Source organism: Desmodus rotundus, chromosome 10 (assembly GCF_022682495.2).
Source record: "Desmodus rotundus isolate HL8 chromosome 10, HLdesRot8A.1, whole genome shotgun sequence".
NCBI classification, from domain to species: Eukaryota; Metazoa; Chordata; class Mammalia; order Chiroptera; family Phyllostomidae; genus Desmodus; species Desmodus rotundus.
The window spans coordinates 85,033,214-85,052,171 of record NC_071396.1 but is presented as its reverse complement, the minus strand read 5'-3'; the positions used below and the strand labels follow the sequence as shown (position 1 = coordinate 85,052,171).

General features: G+C 39.7%; 1 protein-coding gene across 8 annotated transcripts in view; it reads right to left on the bottom strand.

The window, feature by feature from the left end:
* Window positions 1-17,469, bottom strand: part of DTNA (dystrobrevin alpha) — a 348,472-nt gene extending 331,003 nt beyond the window's left edge. For 3 of the 8 annotated variants that reach the window (XM_053913093.2, XM_071219536.1, XM_053913094.2), the window contains exon 1: window positions 17,258-17,467. The gene's annotated coding sequence lies outside the window, so the exon portion shown is untranslated. Of the gene's footprint in view, window positions 1-17,257 lie in introns of all 8 variants that reach the window. The other 5 variants (XM_053913090.1, XM_045187823.3, XM_053913096.1 and 2 more) reach the window with 4 other exon arrangements.
* Between the last annotated feature and the right edge of the window lie 1,489 nt (window positions 17,470-18,958).

Here is an 18,958-nt window from a genome sequence, read left to right as displayed (position 1 = left end):
AAGCAAAAGGAGTAAATGAGAAATATAATCAGATTGAATGCACAAAGGGAGCAGAAGGGATGCGAAACACTGGTAGTAGGGAATATTGAAAGGATAAGAGAATACTATTTTTTCATACTGGGAAGGTGTGTTATTTTAAAACAGGCGCAGATAAATTGTTCACGAGCCATTTCCCTCGCTTACTCAAGAACAAGACACTTTTAAAAGGTACAGGGTGTAAAGGGCGTGTGGAACTGAAATTTATGATTTATAGAAACTAAAAAATTCAGCTAAAAATTACAACACTTAAATGTGATAACGAATTGAAAAGCTAAAAAATGAGTAACTGAACGTGGCAGATGTTAAGTGAACTCAAATCCATGATGTCATGTAAGTTTAGCGAGTTGCTAATTGAATTGCTAATTGAAAGAGTAAAATAATATAAAATACTGTCCTTAAAATAAAATAAAAGTGAATCATATTTAGGACTAGAAGCCACAAACTCTTTCTCCAAGCTGCATCTATCTATACTTTATCATAAACTACTAAACATTTTTAGGCCTTTTAGCCTTTTACTTCATAGTGATTTTTATCTTACCCTATCCTGGGGTTTGTACCCATACTGCAAAATCTCTACTCAGAAAAGCAGCTTCTGTCCTCAGGACAGCCTGGTAGCTAAGGTTTTCTTTAATCTCACATGGCCCCAGAGAAGAACGCCAGCGTGCAGCAGACAGTGAATCCCCCCTGGCAGAACCGACGGGGCGCTGACAATGACGAGTGCGGACATCTGCATATGCATCTGTCTCCAACAATATTGTGTGACAAGAGCTCCTCAAAATCTCTCCTTTGAGTAATGCACAGACGCCCCCACCCTTGCCTCCAAATATCTTCATGCCTGGTGTCAGCTCTAGAAAAGAACACAAAAACAGCGAGAAAAACCCACTGCTGTATGACTTGGCACCTCTGAGGAGCGAAGGCAGGGACATGTAGGCATGGCTCTTGTTTTGGTTACAGCCACAAAATCGGACATGGAGCAGTTATGACTATTTGGGTTAAGAATCCAAAATAACTGTGGAAGCCAGTAAGATGTATTTAAAGAGACCATTGGGGGTAAGTAACAAGATGATAATTTCTTTACTGTATTTACTTGAAAAAAATATTTATAATTAAAGAACACAAAATGTGAAATACAATAAATCGATTTTCCAATAAACTAAACTGGTGAGTGAAGAATCATGAAAGGCTTGTATTTAGTGTTTTCTGAAATGGCTCGAGGGGTTACTCTAGTCCAGGGGTTTCCAGCTTCAGCGTGCATCAGAAGCACCTGGAGGGCTCCCCATGAGACAGATTACTGGGCTCAGTCCCTAGAGTTTGGGATTCGGTAGGTTTGTAGTGGAGCCCTAGAATCTGCATTCTCAATGAGTTTCAAGATTGTGATGATGCTCCTTACCACACTTTGAGAAACTTTGCTCTCTTACAGTGAGCACTTTATGGGCAACTACGATGTCAATAACTTGATTTGTCTCTGGGGAGAATTTCCCTAGATTATTTTTCTTTGTAATTGCCTCCCTGTTATTCCTCAGCATATTAATTTGAAGCAGAAAATTCTTAGCCCCATCTCTTGTACTTAATCTACTGGGTAGTAATCAAAGAACTTGACAAAATCAATACATTTATTTTTAATGTATTTTACATAAAAAATTAACATGAATGTTTGCTGGTAGGTGCTCCTCAATTATAGTTTAAATATGGATTTTATGTTCACTGTTTCCTTTCTAACTTAGTAACATTTTCCTTCACACTTTCTGGTTTAAAACTGCATTTCTGATGGATAATGTTTCCAGGTATAAAGAATACTTGGAGAAAATACAGTAAAGTCTGGAATGGTGTAGCTCTAGAATCCTGCCAGAAAAGTCTGTTAGAATGGGAGGAATCTCCAATCTTGCTATAGCCTACAGTGCTGGTTTCCCCAAAGAGGAGAAAGCATTGACTCGGAGGAGTAAGAGTACCTTCACGTGGTCTCCGAACCCAACACAGACGGAATGTTCTGTGATCTTTTCTGCATCGCTGTCCAAGAACGCCCTCATCCCACTGGCCTGTAAAGTGCTTATTATTCGGAAACAGATCAGCAGGAATCCCCTGAGATTCATCCTTGAGGATCGATGTTGAGTGATGTTTTTCAGTTTACACTTGCATAAAAAATATGGATTAAACTTCTGTGAAGGTGGGGTAAAAATACTTTCGCCCATTCCTACTACTAAGTACAACTAAAACCCCACAGATGACAGCTAGTGGGGGAGGGAGGTTAGGGAGTGGCAGGATTGACCAAAAGGAAAAAGGACTCATGGACATGGACAACAGTGTGCTGATTGCTGGGGGAAGGGGGGTATAAGGGGGTAAATAATAATGGAAAAAATATAATAAAGATTAAAAAAAAAAGAAAAACTCTGGATGTTCTACATAAAATGAGCATACAAAGACTCTGAAAGTTGGACAGAAGGCAAACCAGCTAGAGGGCCTCAGGGCGCAAGGAATGACAGGGTGGTAAATTCCCTGGAGTTTTAAATTCCCTCATAGGCCCCAGACTTGGAGCTAAAGAAACCAGGAACCTGGAGGGAGCCATAGGCACAGATTATTTTTTAAGGATCAACAAAAGCATACTGTCCTAGCCAAAGGACCTGGAAAGAAGCAACATAAAACAAGAAAACATTTAGACAATAACTGTTCTACTCTGGCCAAATAAAACTGAAAAAAACTGGGCATCTACCATACTTATGCCAACGAAGGCTGGGTAGGGAACTGACACTTCCACCCTCACCAGGTTGACATAAGGCGCCCCAACTCCCCTCACCCCTACCAAGGTGGTATCGCGGAAGATCAAGTAGGGAGCTGAGAACTTCATTCCCACCATTTGGTAATGAGACTCCCCACCTCCCACCCCAACAGGTTGTCAATGGACACTATCTGGGGAGCCTGGACTTGTGCCCTCACCTGGCTCTACTGAGCATCCCCTCCCCTGTCCCCTGGGTGATGTTACAGGAGGGTGATGGAGAGTCAGGACTGTCCTCACGGCCCAGCAGTAATCACACTATCTCCCTGTCCCCATTATATCAGTGCAGGTCACCGGGTTACAGAAAAGAGGCACTCCTACCACTCCTAGGTAGGAAGGTATCAGCGAAGATGAGGTGAGGAGCCTGAATTCTACCTTGTCCCATAGTGATGTGGAGCCCCCTCAGGTGACAGGAGAGAGTGAGTGCAAAACTTGCATTTCTACCCCGACCTGGCAGTGATGAGGTGGCACCGTCCTCATTTTGCCCACTAGGGTGATGTTAGGGGAATTCTGCCAAAACAGGTTCAAATTAGATCCAGAGTCTCTTAACCTAATAGGAAGATGTCTAGGTTTCAACTGAAAATTATTCATCATACGAAGAACCATGAAAATCTCACACTGAATGAGAAAAGACAATTAAAATATACCAATAGTGAGATGACAAAGATGTTAGATTACTTGACAAAGTTTTTAAGGCAGCCATAATAAAAAATACTTAAATAAGCAATTTATAAACATGCTTAAAACGAAAGAAAAATTAGAAAGTGTCAGCTGAGAAACAGAACACATAAGAAAGAACCAAATGGAAATTTTAGAACTAAAACAACTATGACCAAAATATGCACTTCAGTGGGTGAGATCGATAACAGAATGGAAGTGACAGAAGAATCTGTAAGCTGGGTGATGGAGTAATTGGAATTATCCTGTTTGACCAACAGGGAAAACAGACTGAAATCAATAACAGCAGCAAAGCCTCAGAAGCCTGTGCGTGGTAAACTGAATAATGGCTCCCAAAGATATTCAGATTGGTCTTAATCCCTGGAAACTGAATGTTATTTTACATGGCAAAAGAGAGTTTGTAGATGATTATCCAGGTGAGCCCTAAATGCAATCACAGAATCTCTGAAAGAAGAAGACGGAGGTAGATTTGACTGCAGAAAAATAAGCAGGAACTGTGATGACAGAAGATTATGACAGATGTGATGAAGGATGCTGGAGTAATGCAAGGAAGAAATTGTGAGGCAAAGAATACACGTAGCCAACAGAAGCTAGAAAAGGCAAAGAAATGTATAGTCTCCCTGAGCCTTCAGAAGGAACACGCCTTGCCAATGCCTTGACATTAGGTCAGGAAAACTGATTTCTTACTTCTGGGCTCCAGAACTGTAAGAGAATAAATATGTGCTGTTGTAAGGCACCAAGTGTGTGGTATTATATTACAGCAGCCACAGGAAACTAATGCACCGTGTGATTAAAACAAAAGATCTAACGTTCATATCTTGGGGACCTGGAAGGAGAAAAGAAAATGGACAGGGCATATACATGGCACAGTCACATTTATAAAAACTAAAGACAAAAAAAATCTGGGAAAGAGCTAGAGAGAAATGATACTTTGCTTTTAAGAGAAAAACCAATTAGAATGACAGATTTCTCATGAGAATCCATGGAGGCCAGAAGAAAGTGGTACAACATTTTTCAAGTGCCCACAGAAAAGAACTGTTAACTTAGAATTCTATATCCAGTTAATATACCCTTCAGGAATGAAGGAGAAATCAAGACATTCTCAGATAAAGGAAAACAAGGATATTTTATCATCAGCAGATCTGTCTGCTCTAAAAGAATGGCTACAGGAAGTTCTCAAAACACAAAGCAAGCAATAAAAGGGGGATGTTGGAACACCATAAAAGAAGAAAGAACATAGTAAGCAAAAATATGAATAAATACAACGAACTTTCTCTTCTTGAGCTTTCAGAATTATATTTGACAGTTGAAACAAAAATTATAATACTGTCTAGTGAAGTTCTTAATGTATATAGAGGAAATATGTAGGATGTTTATACTATAAATGGAGGGAGGTAAAGGGACATAAAGAGAGAAGGTGCCCGTGCTTGACTTGAACTGATAAACTGCAATAGTAGTAAACAACGCCAACTTACATGTGTATGATGTGACACTTAGAGCAGTCACTAAAAAACCTAAACAAGAGTACACTTAAAAACATTATAGACAAATCATAATGGAATTCTATAAACGCTCAAGTAACTGACATGAAGGCAGGGGAAAATCCCAGAGAAACTAAAAACAAAAACAGAGGGAAAGAACAAATAATAAAATGGCAGGCATAAACCCTAATATATCAATAAGTCCAGTAAATGTAAAAATCCAACTTTATTTTTCTCTATGAGGAACTCATCCATTTTAACAATATAGACAGATTGAAAGTGAAAGGATGGAAAGAGAGATATCATGCAAATACCAAAGGAAAAAGGAGTGTTTATGTTAATATCAGTTATGCTAGACTTGAGCAAATGAAATTGCCAGGTATAGAGAGGAATATTATATAATAATGAGTCAATATACCAAGAAGACATAGCAATCCTAAATATGTATATAACAAACAACAGACTTACAAAACATGTAAAATCAAACTGATAGAGATAAAAGGGGAAACAGACAAATTCACAATTACAATTAGAGGCTTCACATTCTTTCAACAATCAATAAACGAGACAGAAAATTAGCAAACATATAAAAGAAGTCATCAGCAACATCAACCAAAAGGATGGAATGAGCACTAACAGAACACTCTAGCACTCTACCCCCAAACAGCTGAATACACAATCTTTCTAAGTGCTCATGGAACATATACCAAGACAGAAAACACTTCAGGCCATAAAATAAGCCTCAAAAAATTTAAAAGAATTAAAGTCATATAGTGTGTTCTCTGACAAAAACAGAACCCAACTAAAAATCAATAACAAAGATAACAGAAAAATCTCCAAACATTTGGAAACTAAACAACACACTTCTAAATAACCAATGGGCCAAAAAGAAAATCTCAAAATACATTTTATAAAGTACTTGAACTTAAATAAAGTGAATATACAACATATTAAAATGTTGGTGACATAGCTTTGACAGCACTGGGAGGGAAATAAATGCATACAGTAGAAAAGAAGAAAAACTAAAACCAATAATCTAAATACCCAACAATATAAAGAAAGATGAGCAAAAACTAGTAGAATGGAGAAAATAATAATTATAAGAGTGGAAATCAATGAAATGGAAAACAGAAAAACAATGAAGAAAATAAATGAAACAAAAATGTGTTCTGTTAAAGATGAATACAATTGAAAAACCTCTAGCAAAACTGACAGAAGAAATTGCCAACATCAAGAATGAAGCAAGGTATATCACTACAGAGCCTTTGCAGATTAAAAGAACAAAAATAATTATTATGATTAACTCTACAGAAATAAATTGGATTGCTTAGATGAAGAACCAATTTCTTAATAAACAAATTATCACAACTCTCACAATATGAAGCAGATTATTTAGATAGCTTAAAAGTACAATTATGGGCTGAGTTGTATTCCTCCCTTCAATTCATATGTTAAAGCCCCAAGCCCTAGAACAGAACATGGCCATATTTGGAGATAGGGCCCTAATCCTATCTGACTGGTATCTTTATAAGAGGAAATCTGACCACCTAGAGAGACACTAAGGATGTGCACACAGGGGAAAGACCTTGTGAGGACACAGTGAGGAGGCAGTCATTTGCATGTGAAACAGAGAGGCCTCTGTAGAAACCAAACCTGCCGACACCTTAATATTGAACTTCCAAGCCTCCAGAAATGTGAGGAAATATATTTCTGTTTAAGCTACCCAGTTTGTTTTATTTTGTTATGGCAACTGTAGCAAACAAATACAAGTATTAAGGAAATAGAGTACTCAACCTAAAACAAAAAGCAAAAAAAATACCCTAAAAAAGAAACCTCCCAGCCCAGATGGTGAAGAATTCTACCAAACATTCTGGTTAAGATGGCAGCATAGATAAACATGGCTCCCCTGTTTGCACAACCGTATCAAAATTGCAACTAAAATATAGAACAAACAACACTCAGAACCATCAGAAATCAAGTTGAAGGGAAGTCTGACAACTATGGAATTAAAGAAACCCCATCCATCCAGACTGGTAGTAGGGGCAGAACAGGCTGGTCCCACATTCACCTGTGGTGGATAAAATTCAGGAGGGATATCTCAAGAGTGGGGAGTCCCAGCCCCCGACAAGGCCACCCAGCCCAGGGTTCCACTGCCAGGAAGATAAGTCCCTGTAACTTCTGGCTGCAAAACCCAGCAGGGATTGAGTCAGTGGTAGAAACTCCTGGAGTCCCAAGCAGTTCCTCTTAAAGAACCCACATATGGACTTACTCAGAATTACTCCCTCTGAGCTCCAGCACTGGGGTAGCAGTTTGAAAGGCACCCATGGCATAAGGGGAGGAACTGAAGTATCTGGCGTCAAGACAGGAGCTGGTGGACAGCTTTCTTCAAAACAGAAAGGCCAGCAGAGGCCATTGTCCCTTTGCTGAACCCTCCCCCCACAGAGCCACAGAGCCAGCAGGTGGGTGCCATATCTGACACTCCATCAACCTGGATAACATTGCTTGCCTCACCCTGGAGATCCTCTAAGACTCGGTCCCACTCAACTTACACCCACCCAAACTGTTAACTGTGACTTTTCCATACAAATAGCTGGTCTTGGCTCATGCTTCACAACTTCCTAAATCCTACCAAACAAGCAACAGCTGGCCTCAGTGAGCCCCTACCCTCATACCTCTTGCTAAGTGATCCAGGCCTGGCACTAGCAGCAGTCAACCTAAATTCACAGCTTCGCTTTGCCTTGGAATCTCCAAGTCCAGCACAAATAGCAGCCAACTGAGATTGCTTTATATCTCATACAGGGTAGCCTCAGGCAGAATACAAGTTGGGGCTGACATTGGCCTGCACCACCTAGGAAACCCCAGAGCCTGCACACCCAGTGGACAGCAACAGACAATGTCAAAGCACCACCACATGCCCCTGCACAGTTGATCCTCCACAGAGGGTGGAGGTTAGTGGTCAGTGGTCATGGTTTGTCCTTTCAAATGACTGGCCTGGATAAATTTCCCCCACAGACCCTGACAAAAGCAATCAAGGCTCAACTACAAGAGGAGGGTGTACTCAGCCCACACAAAGGGCACACCTCAAGTACCCAGCTTGGGTGATAGGGGAGGCTGTACCACTAGACCCTACAGGACACCTACTATATTAGGCCGAGCTACCAAGATAGGGAGTCATAGCAGATGTACCTAATACATAGAAAGAAACACAGGAAGGCTGCCAAAATGAAGAGACAAAGAAACATGGCCCAAATGAAAGAACAGATCAAAATTCCAGAAAAAGAACTAAACAAAGTGGAGGTATGCAATCCGTTAGATGCAGAGTTGAAAAGACTGGTTATAAGGATGCTTAAGGAACTTAGTGAGGACCTCAATGGCATAAACACAATCCAGTCAGAAATGTAGGTACACTAATTGAAATAAAGAACAATTTATAGGGAAAAACATTAGAGTGAATAAAGCTGAGAATCAAATCAATGATTTGGAACATAAGGAAGCAGAAAACTAATCAGAACAAGAAAAAAAAAGATTCCCAAAAAAACAAGGATAGTGTAAGAAGCCTCTGGGATAACTTCAATCTTTCCAATATTCACATCATAGGGGTGCCAGAAGGAGAAGAGAAAGTGCAAGAAATTAGAAATCTAATTGAAAAAATAATGAAAGAAAAATTCCCTAATTTGGTGAAGGAAATAGACATGCAAGTCCAGGAAGCACAGAGAGTCCCAAACAAGATGGATGCAAAAAGACCCACTATAAGACATATCACAATTAAAATGTCAAAGGTTAAATGAAGATAAAGAGATAATCTTAAATGCAGCAAGAGAAAAGCAGTTAGTTACCTATAGGGGTGTAACCATAAGAATGTCAGCTGATTTGTCTAAAGAAACTTTGCAGGCTAGAAAGGACTGGCAAGAAATGTTAAAAGTCATGAAAAGCAGGGACCTACAGTCAAGATTGCTTTACCCAACAAAGCTATCATTGAGAATCGAAGGACATATAAAGAGCTTCCCAAACAAGAAAAAACTAAATGAATTCACCATCACCAAACCATTATTATATGAAGTGTTAAGGGGACTTATTTAAGGAAAAGAAGATCAAAACTATGAACAATACAATGGCAATAAGTACATATTTATCAACAATTGAATCTACAAAACATACTTAGCAAACAAGAAGAACAGAGGCAGAATTATGGATATGGGGAATGCTTTGATGGTTGCCAGATGGGAGGGGGTATGGGGAAATGGGTGAGGAGGTGAGGGGATTAAGAAGTACAAATAGGCAATTACAGAATAGCCGTGGGGATATAAAGTACAGTATAGGAAATGGAGTAGCCAAAGAACTTATACGTATGACCCATGGACATGAACAATGGTGGGGGGATTGCCTGAGGGAGTGGGGGCTACTGGGTGGAGGGGGGGGAAATGGGGAAAAACTGAGACAACTGTAATAGCATAACCAATAAAATATAATTAAAAATAATAAAGACCAATTATATATAATTTCTCTCAGAAAATAAGAGAGTAGGAAACACATCCCAAGTCATTTTATGAAGCTAGTATTACTCTGATACTAATAACAAAGAAAGTACCAAAAAACAAAACTATAGACCAATACATCCCATGAATGAAATATAAAAATATTTAACAAAATATTGGCAAATAGTAATGTGTGCTACAAATTATATATAATGATTAATTTGTACAAATGGGGTTTATTGCAAGAATGCAAGGTTGGTTCTAGTGAGAAATCAATCAATATACCTCACCATATTAATAGACTAAATTAATAGACTAAAGAAGAAAGATTAAATAATCATATCACTTGGTGAAAAAAAGCATTTGACAAAAATTAGTACCTATTCATGATAAAAAAAAAAACCCCAAAACTGGAATAAAGGCAAAAATTTTCAATTTGATTACATTTACAAAAATATTGACAGTTGATATTATACTTAATGTTGAAAGATGAAATGTTTTACCCTGATGATCAGCAACAAGCTAACAATGTCACTCTTACCACTCTTATTCAACACAGTACTGGAAGTTCTAGCCAGTGCAATAAGGCAAGAAAAGAAAACAAAAGGCATACAGATTGGAAAGAAAAAGATAAAACTGTCCTTAGTTTCAAATGACATGATGGTCTACATAGACAATTCTAAAAATTTAAAAAATCTTCTAGGACTAATAAGTTGAGGAAGTTCCAAGGATACAAATAAACATACAAAAAGCAATGAATTTCTATATACTTGCAATGAATATACTGATAGGTTTGTAGTGATATATCATTGTGGTTTTAATTTGCATTTCCTTAATGATGATGAACATCTTTTCATGTGGTTTCCTGGCATTTATATATCATCCTAGGTGAAATATCTCTTCATGTTATTTGCACCTTTCTAACTGGATTTTTTTTTAGTGTTAAGTTTTAAGATGGTGCCATTTTCCCCATAGGGGTAAACACACAACATACTTTGGAATAGGGCACTGTACTATAGCATTAAATTGTAAACTCTAGGTAATGAGTTTTTCTTTGGTGTACTCGATGGCATCCTCCACTCTGATAACATCTGCACACACATACACATAAAAAATCAAGTCTTACATCTCTTTCCTTGTGGTATAAATTAGAACAATAGCTTGCTAGTCTCTCTATGATGAAAAGCTTTGTATGAAGTTGAGCATACAGAGAGTATGTTTGGCCATGTAAAATAAACATACAGTTGGTTTGTATGTTTATCTGTATTACTGTTTTTACAATAATATATGATAGCACATATGATACTTCTGTTTCTGTAGGTGCAGGTGTCAATAAAAGATATACACCTAGCAATTCTGTTTTCTGTACCATGTTGATATTATCAAATGTGTTCAGAAAAACACAGCTTGGGTGCTGTAAGCAGGTCTTGGCAGTGCTCATGGCTTTATGCTTGCTGTCAAGTTGGCTACCTGTTATTCACTCAAAATAAATCATAGCTGTTGTCATCCCTTGACTAACCTCAACCTTCACTGAAAGAAAAGGATGTCATCAGTTTCACCAATTTAGTATCTACTTTCTGTGCTGGTCATTTTGTGCAGGAATTACCTTCCCATGCTGAAGTTCTAAACACACTTGCTGGTGATTCCACTTTGACATTAAATCATAAATCATTTTTAGGTGATAAAACTATTGAAGAGAACTGGCTAATTTTACGTGGTAATCATTAGGTCTGTTCACAGATCTTGCCATTTTCTGCCATCTGGGCAGGTGATAGAGTTGTACTTATGAATAGGAATGGCCATATGACTTGCTTTGGCCAATAAATATGCGTGGAACTGGCAAGTACTGCTCCCTGATGAAAGACTTTAAGAATGGTGGGTGATTCATCATGTTCTCATGTGCCTGATGAAGGATGAGGATGTTTTAGGTGATAGGGCTTTATCAGCCTGGGTCTGAGTGATATCGATGTAGAATAGAGTCTTTTATTGGCCAACAAGGGCACGTAGCATTGGCAAGAAATAATCCTCTGTGGGGTTTTTATTTTTCAGTCACAGATTTTAGAGTTGTTATGACTGCATAACCTAAACTATTACAACTGATGGATATAGTTTATATTTACATTAAACACACAACACTCTTTGGGATAGGACACTGTACTATGGCATCAAATTGTAAACTCCAGTTAATGAGTTATTCTTTGGTGTACTTGATGGCATCCTCTACTGTGATAACACATGCACACAAAGCAAAGTCAAGTCTTTTTTTTTTTTTGGCAAAATCAAGTCTTTATTTTTCTTGGCAAAATCAAGACTTGCATCTCTTTCCTTATGGGATAAATTAGAACAATACTTGGTTACTTACTCAATGATATAAAGCTTTGTATAAAGCTGAGCATACAGAGAAATAATGTATCACATTTGTAATAGGGATAAATGAGTCATAGAAAATATTTGTTCTGTTTTAAGGATTTCCAACAGCTACAAAGAAGAGTCTCATTTGTATGTGTACTATGTATGAATTATGATTCATGGTTAACACTAACCTTAATCATATCAATGGCATAGTACCCATTGTTTGCAGGGAGAGATAACATTGACTAACATTTATTTTTGGACACTGTGCAAACATCTCTATATATTAGCACAGTTAACCAATCAGTACTTCACTTTGCTAATGACATGCCATGTGTCTTAGGTTAACACTGTTTGGATAGTATTTGAAATTAAGCATTTTTATCATAATAATTACTATGAGTCATGTCAAAAGATCTCAATGTAAAAATTAACAGGGTTTTAAAATGTTTTACCAGGACAATTCAACAGATGTTTTCATGTTATACTTTACAGCCTCCTTGCAGTGCATACTCTGGACAAAGACTTGGGGGAAGGTGAAACAGGAGACTTAAATTCTTAACTTTACTAACGGTCATAGAACTTGCAGCTATTAAAGGTACCTTTCCCTAATTATTTGGAATGCTCAAGTATGTATTATTAGTGTTAAAACTTTCAACAGTTTCTTTTTTTTTAGGATATTCTATTTATTTTTATTTTTTCTTAATTCAGTTACAATTGTCTGCATTTTCTCCCCATCCCTCCACCCCACCCCAGCCAGTCCCACCTCCCTCCCCCACCTCTACCCTCCCCCTTGATTTTAACCTTGTGTCCTTTATAATAGCTCCTATAGACCTCTCTCCCCACTATCCCTGCCCTACTCCGCTCTGGCTATTGTTACGTTGTTCTTAATTTGAATGTCTCTGGTTATATTTTGTTTGCTTTTTTCTTTTGTTGATTATGTTCCAGTTAAAGGTGAGATCATATAGTATTTCAAATGGAGCTCAAATTACTGTTTTTGAATTTTAAAAATTAATAGTATATAGTGAGACATTTCTCACAATCCAGAAGTCACCAGTTTTTGTCTAGGCATTTATATATCTCTTCTTGCTTTATATATATTGTGTCTATAAAATATGAGTCAAAAAAGCATTGATACAGAAAAAGTGTTATTTTCCACTGATTTTTATGAAGGAAAAAGTAACAGATCAAATTAGGAGGTGTTATTATTTGCTAGAATGATGGGAATCTAATGCACCAGTAAATTTATGAACCAGGTGTTACACACCAATAGTTCAAGTATAGACTAAACAATCAGAAGCCTTGAGTTTAGGGCTCATCTCTACCTTTGTAACAGCGGTCATGATTATTGTCCTCCTTGGACTTCAGTTTCCCTTTCTGTAAAATGAGGATAGCAATAATTGATGCTGACTTCATAAGTTATGGATTCCTTCATTGTGAGGAATCCATAAGTTAATTTAGAGCCCATAAAATGATGTCTAGCACACAGCAAGTATTCAATAAATTTAAATATTATTGTTATTTAAATTGTTAATTCCCACTTTCCCAGTATATTAAACACCTAACATCACCTCCCTTACCCTGGAGCCTCTTCTCTTCTCTTGGACATTGTAGCATCTTAGATATTGTGTGATGAATCAGTTATGCGTCTATTTTGAAACATTCTGTCACTTTAACACACACACACACAACTAATTTCTAAAATTTGAATATGGTTGTTAAGGCAAAGAAAGAAAAGGACACTATTTCCTTAAACAACTCTTAGCAAATAGGATAACCACCACATATGAATAGCATGTGCTCTATGTATTTCAAAAAATATTGACAGTTTTGTAAACCTTCCCATGCCCATAAATGGATGAGGGGAAATAGTATGTCTTCCGGTGAACAGAGAAGTGTAGAGATACCCAGAATGGGACAAAAGTCTCTGACTCAGAAAATAATTCAGAAAATATTCATGAAAGCCCTTAAGAAGACCACTTTACTCAGTAAACACTTCCTCAATGTCACTCCTCCCCGAATCCCTGATTCATGGGTATCCAGTTTTGAACTCCCTGCCTGGTCCAGAATTCCTTAACACACATTCTTATTGAATTCCTTTTCTCAGAGAATTTACCTCAATTTGTAAATTAGAGTTTATTTGTATGATTATTTTATTAAAGTCTGACCCCCTGTGTTGGCAGGGCTCACTCATCTGTCTGCTCACCGTTGATCTTCAGTCCTCCATCTGGTACCTCGAATAGAGGCGCTTTCAAGAGGCAGAGAAAGTACAATTCTCCTGAAACTACAGGTGTGGGACTTGACAGGAAAAAATCATGTCAAATCTACCAGGTGAGGTAAAAGTAACAAGGTAATGCCTTCTCTAAAACGAGTAACAGAAACTAGAAAACTGGAACAGATCTTTGTCAGTAATGAAAGGATATGTGTATGTATCACAGGATTTATGCCTTACTGACAATCACGTTCTATATCCACGATTTTCAACTTTTTCATCTCATGGCACACACAAACTAATGACTAAAATTCTGCGGCATGCCATTAAGTATATTCTATTTTTTTGCTGATCTGACAAAAATAGGTATCATTTTGATTCATTCACACAAGGCAGCTATTATTGTGTTGGCTGTTATCATTTTTTTATTCAATAATCTAAGGGAAAAGAGGTCGGTGACCCTGACAAAATAGTCAGGTATTGTATGTTTTAAACATTCTTGCGGCACGCCAGTGTGCTTGCCGCAGCGCACCAGTTGAAAATCCCTGTTCTATATAAATAGTCTCGGAGAATTCAGACTCAATTGCAATATCAAAAACACTTGTGTCTGATGGCACGCAACCCTTCCGACCACAGCACTGCACTCCAGCATCCCAAAATAACCCTGTGGTTTGAGGAGGTTAACCAATGAAGAGCAGGACTTTTTTTTTTCACATCCCAATATGTTTCCAGGTAGTTCCAGTTGGATTCCAGTCTCTTTTCACTTACAATGTTGACTAAGTGTGAATTTGAAGTACGTATATTGAATTTAATTACACTAAATGACAAGAATTAAGAAAATCTATGAATGTCAAAATAATTTTGCAACTCATTATATAAAGAAACAATTACATTACTTGAAGAAATAACAGATGAAGATTTAAGACAGACATCTGCCCAACAGAATGAGTATTGTGAGTGCTCCATGGTAAGTTCCAGTGAAGAGTAATTCTCTAAATATGTGCAGAGTTCACCCGCTGAGACCTTTTTCAACACCGTGGTTCACTTTAAACAAGTGAAGATTTAAAAAGTATTTAGACTTAGATCCAATGAGAAAAATTTCATTTGTCTTCATTGCTCCCCAACTTTGTATCAAGTACATACCATTGGCTAACAGACAAGACACACACAGACACTCTCAGAATACAGCCTACTTTTAATCACTGGTAGTTGAAAGAGAACTGCGTAACTCTTCTTTTAAAACTGCATAACCTCTGGTCAGAATGATTGTATGGAAGTTGATTAAACTTGATAAAAATTTCTGCAAGATGGTATTCTGAAGAAAATGATGACCATGCTTTGAGCAAAGTGGAAACAAATAGATTCAGCTATCTGCTTTATAATAATTTACAATACTTTGCTGGTAAATCTTAATTACTAAAAATCTTAACTTTGCTTATAAATACTACTTTAGTCTATCATTGTTGCCGGAACCTTGGTTCATTGTGACAAAAGGAAACCACTGAAAGTAGGTTTGCCACGATTACAGTATTGAAGATTAGAAAAGGAGTTAATTGCCCCCACGTGTAGCACAAACTTAAGAGGCCATCTTAGTACAGAGATGTGGGCGATATATCAAACATAGAAAACTTTAGGAAGAATGAGAGGGTCTTGTTTTACATACATATAAAACGAATTTGTTAACAGTACACCAAAAGTCCATCTGGGCTCTAGTATTTCATAACTATATGACCTTGGGTGAGTTATTTCACCTCCCTGTGGATTTCCTTATCTCCAAAAGGTGTATAATATTGTTACCTACTCTTTACGATGTTGTAAGAATTAAGTGATAGAATAAAGCTGAAGAACACAGAACTGTGTCTGGATAAGCTGTTTTCCCCCCTAAAGTTTCTGCCTTTGGAATAAACAAAATAAGTGGGGGGTTTTGGTAAAAGAAATTAATAGCTGTATTTCAACAATATAGGTTATTGTTATATTCAAGAGTTAACACAAAGCACATTAAATAACAAGTGATTGTAACAGAACAGGAGAATGTAAAGGTAAACATCAACTTAAAGGACCATTTTTTAGAGCAAGATTGAATATAACGATGGTTAGCTTCACAAGTGTACATTTAATATTTCGTACACTTATCTTCTGAGACAAGAAAGCCATAGGCCAAGCCTGTCAAAGGGAAAGTTTTACTACCAAGTCCCAGGTATGGTACCTTTGAGCCCAAGCACCGCTGTCGCCACCCCTTTTCTCTCCTTGGCTTTGGTCTTTTGACAGACACCTCTCCACCTCCCACTTCGGGTACCAGAACCAACCTCCTGTCCGCCGTCTGTCCAGTGGAAAACTCCAAAGTGGGCAACAGGCTACAAAAGCTCCAGATACTCACCTGACTGCCCAGCCGACCCCCGCGACCCCAGGACAGAGTGCCCACTCCCACCCACCGTCTGCCCCGCGCCGCAGCGGGCTGCTCCCCGCGCAGACGCCACTGGTGGGAAAGGAACCCCTCGCGGATTTCCCGGTCAGGGCCCCGCAGACCGGTCCTCAACGTGAGTGTCATCCCTAATGGCTGTGGCCCCGCCGCCTCCCAGCAGCTCAGACCCCAGGACGACCCAGAGGGCAGCAACGGCAACAAAAACAACTCAACCCGCGACGCGAGGGAGCCGGCCGCCGTCGCCGACGAGAGAGCGACGCAGCGGCGACAGCAGGGGCTGCGGCGCCGCCGGGCCTCCGCGGGCAGCTGAGATTTACCTGCGCGGGCCCTGCGCCCCGGGACCGGCCATCCTGCAGCAGCCGCTACCGCCGCCCCGCGGGCCCGAGGCGCCGCCCGCCGCCCGGGGAAGCGCCGCGCCGCAGTCCTGGCTGCGGCGCCGGGCACATGCTTCGCGCTCGCCGCGGCCCGCGCCCGCGCACAGGTGGGAACCCCGCGAGTGGGCGTTGGGGTGATTCCCTGCCCCCGCCGGCGTTCGCCGTCCGCTTCCACTGTTGACTTTGCCGGGTGCGCGGCGCCCGCCCTTGCTCGGGCAGCCGAGCCTCCGCGGTCCGCGCCCCGGCTCCGTGGGCGGCTGCGGTCCCTGCGTAGCCGGGGCTGCGCGTCCAGTGCATCTCCCGCCCCGCGGCTCGCCCCGCGGCACCCGGCTCCCGGGGGCGGCGCGCGGCAGCCCGGCCCGGCGCCCACTCTTCTCCGGGCACCGGGACCCCCTCCACCCCCACGCCCTCCCCCACTCCGGAGCTGTCAAGGAAGAAAACGCCTAGCACACACCTTGGCATGGACGGGCGCCTCAGTCACTGACTCGCCAAACTCTTAGAAGGTGTCCATCAGTCTGCAGGGAGGTTTGGGCATGGAGTAGGAGCCGCTTTCTTATTATTTAATAATGTTGGAAGTGCCGGTCCGCTGCCAGAGTTGTGGGTCATGTGGGCACAGCAGAGGCTGGCTGCTGCCAGCGCCAGGGTTTCCTGAGGATCCTGAAACTATGATCTCATCCTCCTCATCCGCCTCCCCCGCCCTCTCTCCGCGGGCGCGCACGCACCGCACACACACACATGCACACACGCACACACACGCTCACACTGCATGCACTATCCTCCTTCCCGAAGCAAAATATTCCTCCGGTGAAATACAATGTTCACGCTCTCCACTGCAAATAAAAAATCCTTCCGGATGTTTTTCTCTTTCAAAGCTTGATTTATGTGCTTTGTTTGTTTTCACAGTTTTCTCTCACACGTGCAAGGGCTCTGAACAGAACCTCAGAATTAAAATTAAAAATCATCATTCTCATATGTTGACCCAGATTTTGGTCCAAACCCAAGGACTCAAACAGTACAATTTCAGTTTAAAGCAGAGGCAATAGTATACCAGGCTTGAATGTGGAATAGTAAGAGCATCTGAGAGTATGCGATGGGTTTCTTTCCCAAGCTGCAAACATTACCTCATTTATTTGCAGAGCATCTTTGCAGAGGAGGCGGATGAAAAGGCAAATAAGTAGTCACTTCAGGGACACAGAAGTGCAGGTCAGATAACATGACCTGTCCAAGTGCACATAGTCAATATTTCTCTATAAATATTCATTGCACAGCTACTCACAGGTTGCTTCTTCACTATAATAATTTCTGGAAATTTAGATTCTGGAAAATAATGAAGATATTCTGGACTATTTTAAAATTACCTGCTATCTAAGATTGCAAATTAATTAAATTTCCTATATCCTTTCATACAATTTTCTCTTGTGCATTTGTGTGTATCTCTAGTTTCATGTTTTTGCATAATTTCTTTTTTGGTTTATGTTTTATATCTGTGTATGCATTCATATTCATTTGTGTTAACTCTTTAGATAGTAATATCAAGCAATATTTGGGGGGTAGTCATCAATTTCATAATGATTTGCATATTTCACTCAACCCCCTTTTAGGTGCCTGATGTATATGAAGAGCTGTGCTATAGTTTGAAGGATATTGAGAAGTTTAATATTTGAAACCTGTCCTCCATTGGTTTACATCTATTTGTTGAGACAAGGTATATACATATACTGAAAAGTCTACAGGTGGAATATTTTATTATTTTTGTTATGAATTGTCACCAATTAAGTATCAGATACACTCCTCTTCTTTTTGCCAATTTAATTTCTGTTCCATGTTAAAATTATTTATCTGTGCACCCCATATTTCAATCTGTCTTTGACCCCCACAGCATCTCCATGGCCAAGGTAATCTGTTAACTTTGCCCTTCACCTACTCATGTAATGCTCCATGCTCATGTAAGACTACATGGGGATTTTTTTAGTGATTGTAAAAGTTCTCACAAAGCACTGTTGAGTAGCATTTGTTCAGGTGTATATGAGAAAATCCAGCAGCCTTCTAATAATCCAAAGAGAAGAGAATTGGCATGAGAAAACGGGTCAAGGAGCAGACAGAGAGGGACAAGTAGTGAAGAGGTGGGGGAAGGGACGAATAAAAGGGGATTAAG